The sequence below is a fragment of the Pteropus alecto genome, unplaced genomic scaffold (assembly GCF_000325575.1).
Source record: "Pteropus alecto unplaced genomic scaffold, ASM32557v1 scaffold146, whole genome shotgun sequence".
Lineage (NCBI taxonomy): Eukaryota > Metazoa > Chordata > Mammalia > Chiroptera > Pteropodidae > Pteropus > Pteropus alecto.
In genome coordinates, this window is record NW_006442107.1 from 19,144,423 (window position 1) to 19,161,277 (window position 16,855).

General features: G+C 31.3%; 1 pseudogene; it reads right to left on the minus strand.

Moving 5' to 3' along the window:
- Window positions 1-11,517: 11,517 nt before the first annotated feature.
- Window positions 11,518-11,890, minus strand: LOC102893030 (annotated as a pseudogene).
- Between the last annotated feature and the right edge of the window lie 4,965 nt (window positions 11,891-16,855).

The following is a 16,855-nucleotide window of genomic DNA, read 5'->3' on the forward strand; positions in this document are numbered from 1 at the left end:
AGACGTAGTTGAGAAATTAAAAAAAGGAAGACACCAAGTGGGAGAAAATACCATACATTTATCTGATAATAGACTGGTATCCTAAATATATAAGGATTCCCAAAAACCAGCAATAAAAAGATAACCTATTTTTAAAAATAGGCAAAGGACTTGGAAAGGCATTTCACAGAGGATATTGTATAAATAACCAGAAAGTACATGAAAAGATGTTCAACGTTATTGGTCTTTAGGGAATTGTAAATAAAACCACAGCAACCATCACGCACACATTAGGAAGGCTAAAATTTAAAAGACTACATAATACCTAATGGTAGAGAGGATATGGGAGTGTCTAGAAAACTATGTTTTTGATAAAAGTGTAAAATTATACAACCAATTTGGGAAACCACTTGGCAGTTTCTAATAATGTTAGATATGCACCTACCATAAGATCGAGCAATTTGGTTCATCAGAAGAGAGAAACCATGAGCAATCTGAACAGGGACAGTTCAATGTAAAAATGATTAACTATAACAAGGATTAGAGATTAAACAAGTAAAGAGAATGCTAGAGAATACAGGAATAGCATACATAGAAGAAATAGTCACTGCTTCTAGATCTGAGATAAAACATCCAAGGAAGAGGCACCCCCCTCTCAAGAGCAGGCCCAGTGGGGCTACTGGATGGCAGAGACGTATGGTGGTGCTGTGCTGACAGAACTGGCTGTAAATTGACTCCTTAAGAGTCTTGGGTAAACACACAGTGTATTGTTAATGGCAGGCACTATGTGTACAGCAGATCTCTAGAATTTATTATCTTGTATAATTGTAATTTTATACCCATTAAATAACTCCCTATTTCCTTCTCCCATAAATTTCTGCTCCTATAAATCTGACTGTTTTAGATGCCTGGTATCAGTGGAATCATGCTGTATTTGTCCTTCCATGAGTGACATTTCATTTAGCGTAACAGTTATGTTTATTACCTTGATTATAGTCATGGTGTCACAGGTATATGCTTATGTCCAACTCATCAAATGTTTATGTTAAATATGTGCCTTTTTTTGTACCTCAATAAAGTTGTTGTTGTTGTTTTGTTTAAGAAAGAGTTCTGGGGAAAGTTGTTCATAGAGAGGTATCTCAGTAGAGACATTCTCTTACAAAATTTCTCAGGTGGGTAGGCTACCAGGGAAAACTGTTAATTACTGTATGCAGCTGTCTGCCATGCATTGGGAGTCAGGCACTGGAGAAGCTCCATGCATTCAAGAAGCCAAAGGCCGGAGGAGAAGTCATCTGCAGTTCAGAAACGTGCAGAGAAGAGATCTGGAACCCTGACACAAACCTCCTTTCTTTTGCAATGTTTCTTTAGCGCCCTCTGTTGACAAAATTTAACAAAGGCAAATTGACAAAAGGGAAAAAAGTGTCCCAGATCCATTTTCACAGAGCAGGCCCAATTTGTGAATTTGGAACTGAGAGGCTATAAATCAATAGCTGGCACACATTTGCAAGTATTTAATTTCCAAATTAATTTCCAGGTAATAATTTGCAAAGGCTATTAAAACATGTTCATCATTAAAGCTTTTTACAAGGATGTTCATTACAGCTTTGTTCATTATAGCAAAAAAAAAAAAGGAAACAACACAAATAAACATTATCAGATCAGATAAACACAATGTTGTATATTTATATGAAAGCACACTACCCAGCAATTACAAAACAGATACACATGACGTATGCAAATCTCAAAAACATTACATTACGCTAAAGAAGCAGGGCACTAAACAGTGGATACTATATAATTCCACTTACATGAAATTATAGAAGAGGCAAAACTAATCTTTTGGGAGAGAAATAAGAATAGTGGCTGAGTCTGGGTCAGGGAGTGTGGATGAGAAATAACTGGAAAGGCACAGAAGGGAACTGTTTAGTGTGGTAGTAGAGTTCAATATTTTGATTGGATATTGGTTTAATGACTATGTACATTTGTCAAAATCTACCAAACTGTATTCTTAATATGTATTTTACTAGATATAATTTCATGATAATTTTAAAAAATCTATACATTTGAGGTGACCTAAGAAGTTTAGATCAAATTAGCTAAATAAGGTTGTATGAAGTAGAAAAAAAATGTACAAATTTTATTTTTTTCTTACTAAAAATTATTGCAGAACGGACTTTAGTAATTTTAGTTTTATTTTAGGCTTTGGTTACATAATTTTTTAAGTAAAAATGCAAGTTAAAATTTTTTAGGATGATTAAAAAATTTATAGTGTGGGATATACTCTTGTTATGTAATGTCTCTTAATTAATTCCCAATGGGTTTTATATCACTAGAAGCAAAGCAAATGCAGGCACATATGTAAACAACTTATATTTCTGTTGAAAGATTTATGTTTTAGTCTTCAAACAATGGACAGTAAAAAGACATGTTGACAAATGAGAAATCTAAAATATGAACAAACGACCTCTTTTTCACATTTTTCATTTATGTGAAGCACAATAAAATGAATCAGAAAAAGTTGTCCGGTTATCGTGACGTACATAACCTACTATTGCTAAGGGAAGTACAAATGAGTTTAATCTATTTGAAGGTATAGTCATTGAAAAGTTTTGAAAAAAATGCTAAGCAGATAGCTTTGAATAATTATAAGTATTAATATATTAGAGATAGAGTCGGCATGATTTTTACAATATTATGATATGGCCATTAGAATTACAAGAATCTGTTCAGTATATATTCTTAGAAGAAAATTCAACATATTGGGTGCTCTACTCCATTTGCTGATCTGCAATTGCCAAGACATACTTTTTGTACAGCAAAACATGAAGGTGGGTTATCAGATATAAGTAATGTAGGTGAGGAAGTCAAGTCAAGTCAAGATCTGATTTTGTGTCAAAATTAATGAAGAATTAAAAAATGGAGCTGCAAGTCTTAATATTCTCACATTTTCTATTTTCATGGTAGTGTATGACTATGATCTGAGTTTCTGTGGCAACAAGCAAGAATGTTATCAGAGTCACGGTGTAGATAAATGGCTCTTCGTCTTTCTTATAAGATAGCATAGAAGGATATGTATCAGAAATAGAGTTATTGCATTAATTTAAGAAAAAAAACAAAAACTGTGTACCAACAGAACTATGTTCTTGTTAGCACAGAAGGTGCTAACCACAAGAGTGCTTGTAATCTATAAAGAACAGCACAGTGATTCTATTTATATTGTGTGACAATTGCTTATCTTTCTTGCTTTCTATACCATTGTTTTTCAGAAATTATAGCAAAACTTGAAGACTTCTATATTAAGCTTCATATTGAATGTAAATTGTTAAGTATATTTAAAAGTGAATTTGCGTAAACAAATGAGGTCCACATTTTGCTTTTCATTTTCAATAGATACTTTCAACACCTGAACAAGTGAAGAGGTACACATATTATATACATAACGACAAATGTCTATAAACTCTTGTTATTATAAAGGTAAATAACAATTGCTTGCTTGGATTTTGTATTCTTATTCATAATAAAATATATTTTTTATTTATAATAAAATTATTTACTCTTCTAAAGTTAACATCCTTTTAAAAATACATTTTATTTGTAATATATAATAATACTCTGCTTCAAAAAGTTACCATAGAAAATCCATATATAATATTGTATATATATGTTGTTTTAATAGTCTTCCTATCAGCTTACTGCATAAGAGAAACCCAAAGATGGTATTCTAAATTCTGAGCTTATAGGTAATGTCCTGAGGGGAAAAATAAGGTAATTTCAAGTAATATCAAAATGTTTATTATACTAATAAATAAATTGAATGCTTGAAAATACATATTAATCCATTGTGAATGAAGACAACTTTATATCACTTATTTATTCACTTATCACTAATTATAATATCATTATCTTGGTATAAATTAGAAAAAAGGTATAAAATTAAATGGAAGTTATTAAAAGCAAGGTTCTTGTAAATACATCAGAAGTCATATAGGTAAAATCTCACATCTCAATAGTGTTAAACTGTAGAACACTTGGTCAGTGTTCACCAGGAACTGGGGAATTGCTTAGTGTGGAAAAACTCACACATTTGGTGTCAGAAGTGTTGTGAGTAGTAGGAAAAAAAAGGTGTTTTCTTTTACAGATGATTGTGTTTTACTTTTCCAATGCTGATTCCTTTGTTTTTGTTGTTTGTTATTTATTTTTTAATTAAAATTGTTGGAGTGTCATTAGTTAACAAAATCAAATATGTTTCAAGTGTACAATTCATAATACTAGTGCTGATTTCTTTTATTCTTATAAATATTCTAGAGCTTTTTGCCTTGGATGCAGTTAAGTTACTTGAAAGTAGCTTGATCCTTTCTGGTTTTCTCTAAAGATTTGTTAATCAGGACCAGAGCAACATTTAGTCTAGGGCAAATTATGCCCTAATACTAAAATTAGACACTTCTAAGTACTGTGTTCAGTGTCCAGTAAATTATAAAGTTTTCTAGACTGTCAAGTAGGAACAGACATTATTTGTGAGAACCAGATAACATTCTCACTAGACCTTGATGATTCTTTCCTCACATGAATGCACTGATCATCACTCTACTGAATATTCAAGGTGGATCCTCTGCAGATATCTAGGGTCCTCTCTCTCTACAGTTTTCTCTTCTCTAGTACTCTTTCCTGCAAACTCCAGCCTCTTTGATCTTCTAGACTCAGCTCCATGTCCTCAACCCAAGGAACTTGCTATTTTTGGTTACCTTTCAGAAACTCTTTCAAGGTGATAAGCTGTGACAGTCAGAGGGCTCATCTCACTTGTTTTAGTCTTTCAATGATCATTGTTCATTGCCTCATATTTAGTATCTTAAAAACCACTGTTTGTAATGTTTTGTCTTATATTTTTTAGTTGCTTCAGGAGGAAAGCTACATCTAATCCTTGCTTCCACACCTTAGTCTGAGGCAAAAATCACAATCTACTTTTTGTCAATTGTAAATCAATACTAAAGCATACTCTCCTCATATTTCATCTCTATAATATATTTGAGTGCTTATACTTTTATGATTGCATAAATTATCTTTTTAAAATAAAAATGTCAAAATAGATGCAAAATATATGATATTACTTTATCTGGTTTCATTTTACTACTTGGTAGTAAGCAGACTTTTATTTTCTTAGTTTCAGCATAAACACTGAGTTAATTATGCTCCTCTGCCAGTTTAGATTAAGTGTTTAGAAAACTCTTGAGCTGTATTATAAATGCCTAATTCAAGTGGACCAATATATATCTTTGTAGAATTACCTTTCCTCTAAGAGAGTGTACTTGTTTGGATGTGATGATCTATCTGAATTATCTACAGTTCTAATTCATATATACTACTCAGATATTTCATTCAACATGCATAATTTTTAAGAAAAAGATTGTTTCCATTATTAATAACAAATATTTTCCTAGTAAAATAAATCCTGGAGACATTGTATGCATGTTAAATGAAGGAAAAGGAACTAAGCCACAAGTTTCATTTAGAAGAAATAATATTAACCCCAAGAGACCTTTTTTTCTAAATTAAACAACAAATCACAGGGAGACTTAGAGAGGACTTGTTGGGGGAAAAATTACTTTTTGGAAACTCTGACAAAAAATAGACAAATGTGAAATTCAAAATAAAAATGTATGGAAATGTTCTTAACTGATTTTCAGACCATTGAGTAGCACAACCCATATTTTACCCCTATAAAATGTCACTAATAATTAGCCATTTAAAAATGGCAGCATTTACTTCTAGATATGCAGTTCATATATCAATTTATGTTTTTTTTTTTATTTCTGAGTAGTAATTTACATAAAATCTTAAATTTTCTAGATATATAAAAATATCAAAATTTTCATTTTCCTCCACAAAACAATTTAACATGGTAGATAAAATATTCTTCTTGCCTTGGACATACACCTCTGGCCCAGAATAATAAATCAGGTTTCTAAGTAATTTTCATGTGTTTACCTAACACAGAAGAGGTCATTTCAGTTACGAAAAATCTCCATGTTATATCCCAGAGACTTGTATCACTTACTTATTCTCCAGGGACCTAGGCTCTATAGATTCTGGATCTAATGAATCTTTTATCCAGAAATATCCTGCTAAAAGCATTTAATAGATTGGGTCTCTTCCTCTGAGAATATATCTTTAGACATTTACTTGAAGGTCTGATAAGGAGATTAGCTGGTCACTTTCTTTCTTTCTTTTCTTCAGAGGCATCACACTAACCCTGATAAAGAGAAGGAATCCATACAGGCCAACTGCTTAAATTTCGACAATGTTATCTACTGTGGAGAAACATATATTAGATACAGTTTTATCTTCAAAGTGAGTTTTGCACTGCATTTTAAAGTGCTTTTATATTATTAATTTTAATGAATAAATAGACCATTTTCATGTGTTTACACAAAAATCTCAGGAAAGGTTGATACATGATATAGTCAGTCAAATAAAAGTGGACTCTCCATGCTTGTCTATGTCTTTAAATTAACTTTCTGAACATTGTGTCCTTACTGATCCATAAATGTACAAAAAGCTTTTCTAAATTCTCAAAATTAAAAAAAAAAAACAAATTTCTTTTATCTGCATATGAAACAAGATCAATACACCATAAATTCTTCCTCCCATAGAACTCAGAAATGGAAATTACTCTTTAGCCTGACATCTTAATTGAGTTTTTTTTTTCTTTTCCAGAGGTGTATATTTCCCATTATCATAGCCCATCACACTCATGACTGCTAAATATTATTCAGATGATTCTCATACTCTTTCTCATAACAAAAATTAATAAATATTAATTAAGAAATTATTAGTTACATTATATAGGATAAAAGTGGAGATGCATGTTAAGAGTAAACACATAAAGTCAAAATTAACAAAAAAACAAGTTTTGTGGGAATTCATAAAATATAATCTATAAATCTATAATCTAGAGATTAAGGAAGACTCAAGAAGAGGAAATGTAAGGTAAACTTTGAAGGATAAGTAGAATTTTAACAGGAAGAGAACAAAATTCCAAATAGATTTAAGAACATCCCTGAATATACAAGACATATAGTAATACATGGTATGCTCTGGGAACCACAGTAGTATGGTGGGGTTGTGTTGGTAAATAAAATTATAAAGAGTCATTATTCATTGTGGGGAATCATAAATATCAGTCTAAAAAGTCTGAGCTTTATTTTGTAAATTGCATCGATTCACCAAAGTTTCTGAATAAGAGAAGCCTTTGACAAGTTAAATTTTAAAACTGTTAAAGGAAAGGAATCAAAATAACATTTGTTGAGTGCCAATCAATGTTCCTGGCACCTCCATTTATTTAAGTACATTTCATCCTGGACCTAATCCTAAATTAGGAGTATAATATGTAATTTACATCTGAGGAAAAAAAAATTATAAAAGTTTTTTAATTTATTCCAAGTCACACAAGTAAGTGGCCTTGAAGTTTACTGATGAGGAGAACCTATAGAGTCATGAAAACTTAAGAAAGTTCTGACAATTCAGATGAGAGGTTATAAGAGTTATAACCAGGAAAGTTGTAATAGAGAATTTAAGCAGGTGAAAGATTCAAGGGGTTCCAGGAGTTTCACTGATGATGCTTAGAGGATAAGGAAGTCAGCAGGCACTAAAATGTTTCTTAAGTCTCTATTTTGCTACCCCAAGTAATGCAGTAGAAATTCAGGCTTGTTCTGAGAAGCAAGTTCTGTCAAACCTTTATTGCCTTTGACCAAGTTCTTGAACCTCTCTGAACATACTTGCGATGAGGATAAGATAATATGTACAATATGGAGCATGCCCTTTTTTCCAAAATCTGTAGATGATATATTATACAATTTTTTATGCAAAATTATTACTTGAATGTGCTGCACAGATAATTTCCCAAATAAATATATTTATTATGTAAGAATGGGACCTGAATTGATCACATTTTCCCTTTAGTTTTAAAACAATGGAAAAATTATACAAAATGAATTGATGACCAAATGAGAATCATTGGACATATTAGTGATGGGACAGGAGGTGACTATAATTCTCAAAGGGGCTGATAAAGCTGGATCTGAGAATATGACTTAGATCTGAGATTAAAATGGGTGTCTTTTATTCTTTGCCTAAATATACACTTGTGCACCCACCCACCTATGTGGAGGGTTTGGGGCACAGGACATACCTTGATTTATCAAGTTCATTGTATCACATATCAGTTTGCTAAAAAGTATAGAGAGAGATAGAGAAATTGTAAGTATTTTTTGTCACCTATAGAGAAACTGCCCATGTGGTCTTCCCACATGGAAACTGTGACACAGAAGCAAGGCCACTTTTCTGGAGCACAGACAAAGTTAGAAATAAATAATATTTTCCTGTGACCCACATGATGACATATTTATTAGAACTCTAGGTCTCTTAACACTGTAGATAACATCAACTCATCATGAGAGAATTTAGTAGCATATGCAACTAGGAGGGTTAATAGTTAGGCGAACTTTAGGGTTGGTATAATTTCATAGATCTATGATGTCACTAAAATGTAGTTTATTTCCCTAATTTACTCAGCTTTTTGTGGGTTTAGTTACCTTGTACCTATCTTCTTTTGTGGTTGCAACATGGCCATCAACACTTTTTGAAGCCACTTGGTTTCTCATCTACATGTGGAGAGAATAAAAGGAAGAGAGAGGTGGCAGAAAATAAAAGGTCAAGATAGAGATGGAGAGATCATATAACTCTACATGTCTCACATAACCAATTGCTCAAAGTTTCATTTCCACCACTAAGTTAATCACTGTGGTTAGGAGGAAGTCATTATTTAGATCTGTGTCCAACCTTGAAACAAAAACAGAAAAAGAGTGTGGAAATACACTGATTGGTTAAGCCAGAAATGGCCCATTTTTAGAAGTGAGTGATCTCTCCCATCTGAATGTCACAACTGGAACATTCATGGTCTTTTTGAATAGAAGAAGTGCAACTGGTCATTGAGGATGTAAACCACAATGCACTGTAACTAATAAACTTGGACTAGTAATGGCTCATTTCTCATATGAGAGGAACCAAGAAACACAAAACGTTTCCTCAGAAATTTCCCACTTGGAAAGAGAACAGAAATTTCCAAAAGATTATAAGAGGTCACAAAGTTTCTTTCTTATACCATCCCATAAGTAATTATATTTTTCAGAGAATGTTAATAAATATGATGTGCAACATTTTTATGTAGGAACAAATAGTTATATATTAATGACAGATAATGGTATAAACATTTTATCTTTAGACTTGAAGTTATAAAAAAAATTAAAGAAATAAATATACAGCAACATGGACCATGTTGGCTAAGGATCATAGGTAATATTATTTTTTTATTAATCAAAGTAATGTAAGTTTGTTAATATTTGAAGTAATTCTACATATCTTCATTAAATTTTCATTGCCATCTATGTAACATTTATGTTTTATAAATGTCACAAAAAGGTCTTGTTTCAATTTGTGCTTGAACTTTCTATGGCCAACAAATTTCCCTACCAACACCTGCTAGAAATAACTTCACCCCTAAATATAACAAGCTTTCCCTTTTGGTTTGTATTTTGTTTTATGACCCAATTAACTTTAAATTAAGTAGGCTTTATGATGAAAGAACACCATCAAGTTGACATACAAATAATGTTTAAATAGACTCCCGTAGGATGAACAATGAAATTTGTTAATGCAACACATTTTTAAAAGCCAGTTCTTACAAGCATGATATATATGGCTTTGTTTCCAATTGGAGATTGCCATTCTATTTGAAATAATTCAAATTGTGATGAAAAATTTTTGCTTTTTCCTGAAGAACAGAGACTTTTTTTCATGATGTGTTATATATATTGACCAAGTCTAACTTACACCTTTGGGGATTGTGGTATGAACAATTTCATGAGTCTTTGGCTTTATTTACACATATACTCACACCTGGATCAGCTGGATTTATAATAGTTTTTCTGGCGAAAATGTCCTCTCCCTTCAGAAAGAAAATTTTCAATACATAGCTTTTCTTTTATAAGTAAAATTTATGAATATTATTTAAATAAACTTTAAATTTTAGAACAATTTTAGGTTTACAGAAAAAAGTGTTAAAATCATACAGAGAGTTTTTATATACTTCACACTACTGTTTCTCCTATTATTAATATCTTATTTAGTATAGTACATTTGACATAGTAAATCATGTAGATACATTATTATTAAGGTAAATCCATAGTTTATTGTACTTTTGTATAACATTTGTTATCTGTTCCAAGATCCCATCCCAGATATCTCATTACATTTAGTGATTATGACGCTTGGGCTTCTCTAGGCTGTAACAGTTTCTTTAGACTTTTCTTTTTTGTAATGATCTTACAATTTTGAAAAATATTGGTCAGATATTGCGATGCCTTTTTTTTTGGAATTTGTCTGATAGTTTCCTGATCATTATACTGGAGTTATGGATTTTGTGGAAGAAAGCCACAGAGGTAAATGTGCTATTTTTCATTACATCCTATCAAGGGTACATACTATCGACATGATTTATGACTGTTGATGTTGACCTTGATCACCTGGCTGAGGTAATGTTTGTCATGTTTGTCCACTACAGAGGTACTCTTATTTCCCCTTTTCATACTGTATACCCTTTGGAAAGAAGTCACTGTGCACATTAAAGGAAAGTTTTATGTCTACCTTTTTAATCCATATCTTTTTTTTTAAGTCTTATTTTCCCGGCTATGACTTCAAACAAAAGTATTGATTGTGAGCATTCTATATTGTTCAAAATTTTAGGTAGAAAGCTTTTAATATTTTATCTTTTCTTTTTTGCCTTTTTAAAAAAGAATAAACTTTATTAGCTTAAGAAGCTACCTGCAATTCTTAAAATGTCAGGTACAGTTGGCCCCCTATATCCGCAGTTCCTCACCCACAAATCTAACAAACTGTGTACCAAAAATATTTGAAAAAAGTTATATTGTTGCTAATATGTACTATGTAGTTGCATGTGTACTGAACATATACAAACTTTTTTCCTGTCATTATTTCCTAAACAATAGAGTATAACAACTATTTACATAGCATTTACATTGTATTATGTATTATAAATAATCTAGAGATGATTTAAAATATGAGATATGTGTGTGTGTGTGTGTGTGTGTGTGTATGTGTGTGTGTTGGTTATATCCAAATACTACACCATTTTATATAAGGAAGTTGAGCTTCTGTAAATTATGGTATCTGCAGGGAATTTTGGGACCAATCCTTCACAGATACTGAGGAATAATGTTGTTTTATGTTATAAGTGGATGTTTAAATGCTATCAAATTTTTGTTCTACATCTATGGATATTTTCATATGACTTTTCTTTTTATTCTATACATGTAGTGAATTATATTGATTAATTTTTCAATTATAAAAAACATCTCCTGTGCACCTAAACTTAGATATGTTATATGTCAACAATTTCTTTCTGTTTTTCCTTTTTTTTGATGTAATAAACTTTTATTTTCAAAGTGTACAGTTGGTGGGACCTGTTCATGCATCTTCACCAGCAGCTGGGGCATCTCCACCCTTGGTGTTTCTGATGTAAATTGCTTGAGCTCTGTGCTTTGAAGCTAGTTTAATATGCCCTTTACTAAGGAGCTCCTGAAGGGCTGCCCTGGTCAAGGAGCTTCTGATCTGTCTCTGAGATAACAGCTGGGGTTATAAGCTTATAGTTGGGAACTTCCTTACAGAGTTTATCATATGTTGCTTTGTCAAACAAGACTAGGTTATTAAGCTTGTCCAGAACTTCGTCTTTGAATCACGTCTTCCTTTTGGCCTTGCCCCCAGATTTGTTCATTGGGTCTTTGTCTTTCTTGGCCTACTTTCTAGTATCTTTCTTCTTCTTGTCGTCCTTGGGCAGCATAACAAAGTTTCGAGAGTTGCTACCACCGCAGCCTTGCTAAGATGTCGGACAAAAAGAATAACTTCCTAATTAAGCTGAAAGAAAAAGGAAATCACGTTTATGGTTACTTAGATGAAATATTACTGAGAGGGGGCAACTGAGTAGGTTCAAGGATACTATACTATTCTCTTTTGGGATTTGGGTTCTGATTGCACAGGTGTGTTCACTTTATGAAAATGCATGGAGTACTTTCTATACTTTTCTGTATATACGTTTTATTTTATTAAAAAATAAAGCCGAAAAAAAATTTTCAACTCAGTCTAATATATAATCTTTCTGTATATTGCTGAATTCTGCTTCCTAAGAACTTAATTTACTAATTTACTTAGGCTTTTCCTTTATGTTCATAAGAGTAATTAGCTCAAAATTTTCATTTGGTATTAAAGTTGGAGAAGCCTTGTAAAACAAGGTGAATAGTGTTTTCTCACTTTTGAATTTCTAGACGAGTTTGTGTAATAGAGTTTTATACATTCCAGAAATGTTTGGAAAATTCATCAAGACAGCCATTATCTTATTGGGAGACTTTTTTTTACAATTACAGATACAATTTCTTTAATAGTTAAAGAATATTTTTATTTTCTACTTCTTTGTGAGTGTGGGTGTTCTGCTCTTCTAAAGATTTGTCCATTTTATCTAAATTGTTAAGTTTATAATAAAAGATAATTTATAGTATACATTTTTACACCTTTAAGATTTGTGGTTATCTCTCTTTTTATTTACTGGTTGTTAATATTGGTCTATTTTTCTCATTTTATTTATCAGATTTCAAGGAGTTTATCAATTTATATTAGCCATCTAATCGAACAAACATTTGGCTTTGTTGATTTATTTATATTTTATGTATTTTTTATTTCAAAATTTATGCTCTTATCTTTTTTCCTTCCTTATGCATTCTATGTTTTAATTTTTAAGCATAATTTTTAAGATAAACACCATAGATTCTTGTTCTTCCTTCTTTCCAAATACATGCATTTATGGCTATAAATTTCTCTCAAATACTGTTTTTGCTGTATCTCACTCATTTTGATATGTAATATTTTTATTATTCATTCACTTTAAAATATTTTCTAAATTTATCATTATTTCTCTTTTTAGCCTGTAGCTTATGTTGAAATATATTGATTTATTTCTAAATCATTATGAAATGATTAGTTATTTTACATATTGATTAGTATCTTAAGTCCACTCCAATCAATAGAAAAAACTGATTTTAATCCTTTGACATTATTGTTAGATGTTTGATGCAGTATATTATCAATTTTGATAAAAATTTATGTGCATGTGACATAATAAGTATTTTGTTACTATTGCATATAAAATATTACATTTAAAAATCTTATAAAAGTATTGCATCATTTATAAAATGTTTTATTTAATTCTTTTATAAGCAAATGACAGAATTATACTAAAGTCTCCTACTTTTTGTTTTTGTTAGTTTTTCATTTAATTTTTTCAATTTGTGCTTTGTGTATTTGAAACTTGTTATACATGTTACTTTTAAGTTTATTTTATAATTAGTCTTTTATTTGTTTAAACATATTTTAGTGTTTTTATACTATAACTTTCTTTTTTAGTCAATTTACTATTGCATTTTATTATTAATGTATGTTCCTTTTGATTGAAATATATTTCTTATTATTTTATTATAGATTTTTATTATAGATCTTTTAAATGTAGTAGTCTGTATATATTTTCTTACTGTTTTATTTGGATTTAATTCTAATTTATTATTGATTTTTCTTTTAATGCCAATTTAGAGATTTAAATTACCTAATTTTGATAATTATGATATGGCTATGGAATAAAAAGCCACTGTTCTTAGGAAATATACACTACTGTTTTTAAGGGATAAACAGGATAAAAGATAAATTTCTCTAAATTACTCTCAAATAATTCAGAAAAAATATGTACATATATGTACACAAATACACAGAAGGAGAAAAAAAAAGATGATAAATCCAAGGGCAAAATGGAAATAATAAATTTGGGTAATGAGTATCTTATGACCTTGTTAACATTTATTAAGTAGAGCACAGGATGCCAGATGATAAGCCTCTGTTCAACTATAGATCACAAGAGAAATTGAAATAGAGAAGTTTATTACTCACAAGTCCTAGAGGAGGCACATGGCACACCTGCGGGGCCATAAAGAAAATCAAGGCAGAGTACAGATAGAGAGAATGGCAGCATGGGTATATGCCTTTATTAAGGTCCTTGGTGGAATGTTTTTGGGTTCCAGCTCTAAGACTGAATTTGTTCAGTCAAACCAAAAAATGCTGAGTTTGTGTAAACTCCACACAAGTCTTATCTAAAGGGCACACAAGAGGAAGGCCTTAGGCCACAGGGGAGACTGTTGATCATAGGGTTATTGTGGAAGTCATATCAAGAACTTATATTTGCTTGTGACTCTGTAGGCATGCATGTGCATGAGAGACTAGTGTTGGCTGAAGGCCTCCACAAGCTGTTTGGCCAAACAAAGTGGGTGCTAAGGCAGCAATATCATGCAGGAGTATAGCTAAACTTTTGACTGGGTATATGGTATTTTCTTGTATTATTTTTGTAACTTTTCTGTACACTTAAAATTAAATATTAACAAAAGTTACATAAAAGATAAAACTAATCTTTTGCCAAAAACTAAAACGAGCATTCATTATTTCATTCAAATATATTTTCTAAGTTGTAATTATGATCTAAGCCCTTTACTAAGTATTGTGGATATGAAAGTCAAAAAATAGACTTACTCTTATCCTCAGTGGGGTTATTATCTCTTATAAGTGAAACAGAAAAAAAATGAACAAATAATTAATTAAAACGAATTGAAAGTAAATTCTATAAAGTTCTGTAAGTGAAACATATAGGATGCTAAAATAGCAAAACTGACAGGACAGCACTGAATGCTACTTTAGAAAGTATAGTCAAATTCCTCTTGCTGGCCCCCACCAGGTCTATATCTGACAGAAGGACAGAATCCCTAAGAAGGCCTCATCCCTGAGACCTAGGGACCCAATGCTATTTAAGGCTAAAGCTTAAACAGTACAACAGAATACAAGCTTCCATCCCCCCACTATTACCACTAGGCTTACAAGTATTAACTAACAAGTAACACTATTCTACTAATGGAACAAGATAGAGTGTAAGGAAGACTTTTTTTTGAGGTATTGAAACACCTAAGCCGAAGGCAGAAATGACACTGAGAAAAACTGACAAACCAGCCCCAATATCGGCACAAAGTAGTACTTGATGCAGTTGAAACCCATGATAAACCAAATGCAGCAAAAGTAACAGCAGACCCAAACCCAGCTTGACCTTTGCATAGATTGACTCAGCTCCCACAATAAGGCCTAGCAAAAGATGAGTGATCAATTACATATATTAATAGGGATGAAATTTATTATATGTATATTATATCTTCATTTTTAAAAGTAAAGATGAAATAAAGACATTTTCAGCTAGTTATAAACTGAAAAAATGTACCCTCCATTAAATTTGTAACCCAAATTAAGTTAAAAATTTTAAGATTAAAGGAATATTCACTAGATAGAAAGTGAATTCTGAAGAATGAATCAAAGGACATGAGAAAGTTTAAACATGTTAACACAAGGGCCTTTAAAAGTTATTTTATACATATATACATGTATGTGTGTATATATGTATGTGTGTGCATCTTTAATACTCTTTAAAAAGTATTGACTGTTAAAGCAAAAATAATGTATTGAGGGGTATATAATATAAGTAAAAGAATATAATAATAAGAACATAGAAGATAAATTGCTAATATATACTATTGTAAAGTTCATACATTGTTTGTGAAAGAATGAAATCATCTTTAAAAATAGATGTTAAATTTGCATAGTTAACAACCACTAAAAAATAACACAAAAAGGCATAAATAAAATGGAAATAAAAGACATTAGACAAAGTATAAAAATATTCTCGCCTATTCCCCCAAATAACAGAGAAAGAGAACAAATGAAAAGCAGATGGAAAAAAACAGAAAATAAAAATAAAAAAGTCAAAAGACATCATTAATGAAATAAGTAGGCAAGTGGTAGACCAGGGGGAAACATTAGTGACACAAAAAACTGACATTAGGACTTGTATTCACAATATATAAACGCCCCCCTGAAATTCAATAATAAAATAATAAAGAACACATTAGAAGAGGCAAGTCTTGAATAGTCACTTCAAAGAATCTATATGGGTGGCCCACATGCATGTGAATAAGAGTCTGGCATCATAAGTCATCAGTGAAATGGATGTGCCATTGAGGTTTAAGGTTTGGTTTATTTGTTTTGTTTGCAGCTCATTTAGTGTGTAAGTTCTTCAATGTCAGGGGCTACACCTTCCACATCTTTTAACATCAGTGAGTAGCACACGGTTAGGGTCCAACAAGTATTTGAATAAATAAACTATACGAAGTCAAAGATGGCTAATTTTTTTAAAAAAAATAGGAAAAGAAGAGAGGACACCTAAAAAAAGGGAATGCCATTTGGTGAGAAGTAAGCAAACACTTTCTCAGGACCTCTGGGAAACAGGGAAGTTGTCAGGGAGACAAGAAAACAGGCCTCAGCTCTAATCTGTGCTGTTATATTTGATGAATCACTAGCACTAGCACATTTCTTCTCCTTTCAAGAAGGGTCTTACTCGAAATTATCCTTAAAAAGAGGTGTTAAATAGTTATAAATCTCTTTAAAAATTTTACACAAAACCAAACTCCTTTTAGAGCTGCAGGTTCATTTTCAGCTCTACTTCCAACTCTTTCTTCTCTATTCTTGCAGAGAATCATGATATCATTAAGTTTTTGCACCAATTTCTTCTTTAGGTATTCAAACGACAAGTCTAAAATACCCTCTTCACAAAGAGATATGTGCCATAGTTTTCTTTTTGCTTCTTGGTAGCAATTTTAGTAAATGCTTTCCATGACTA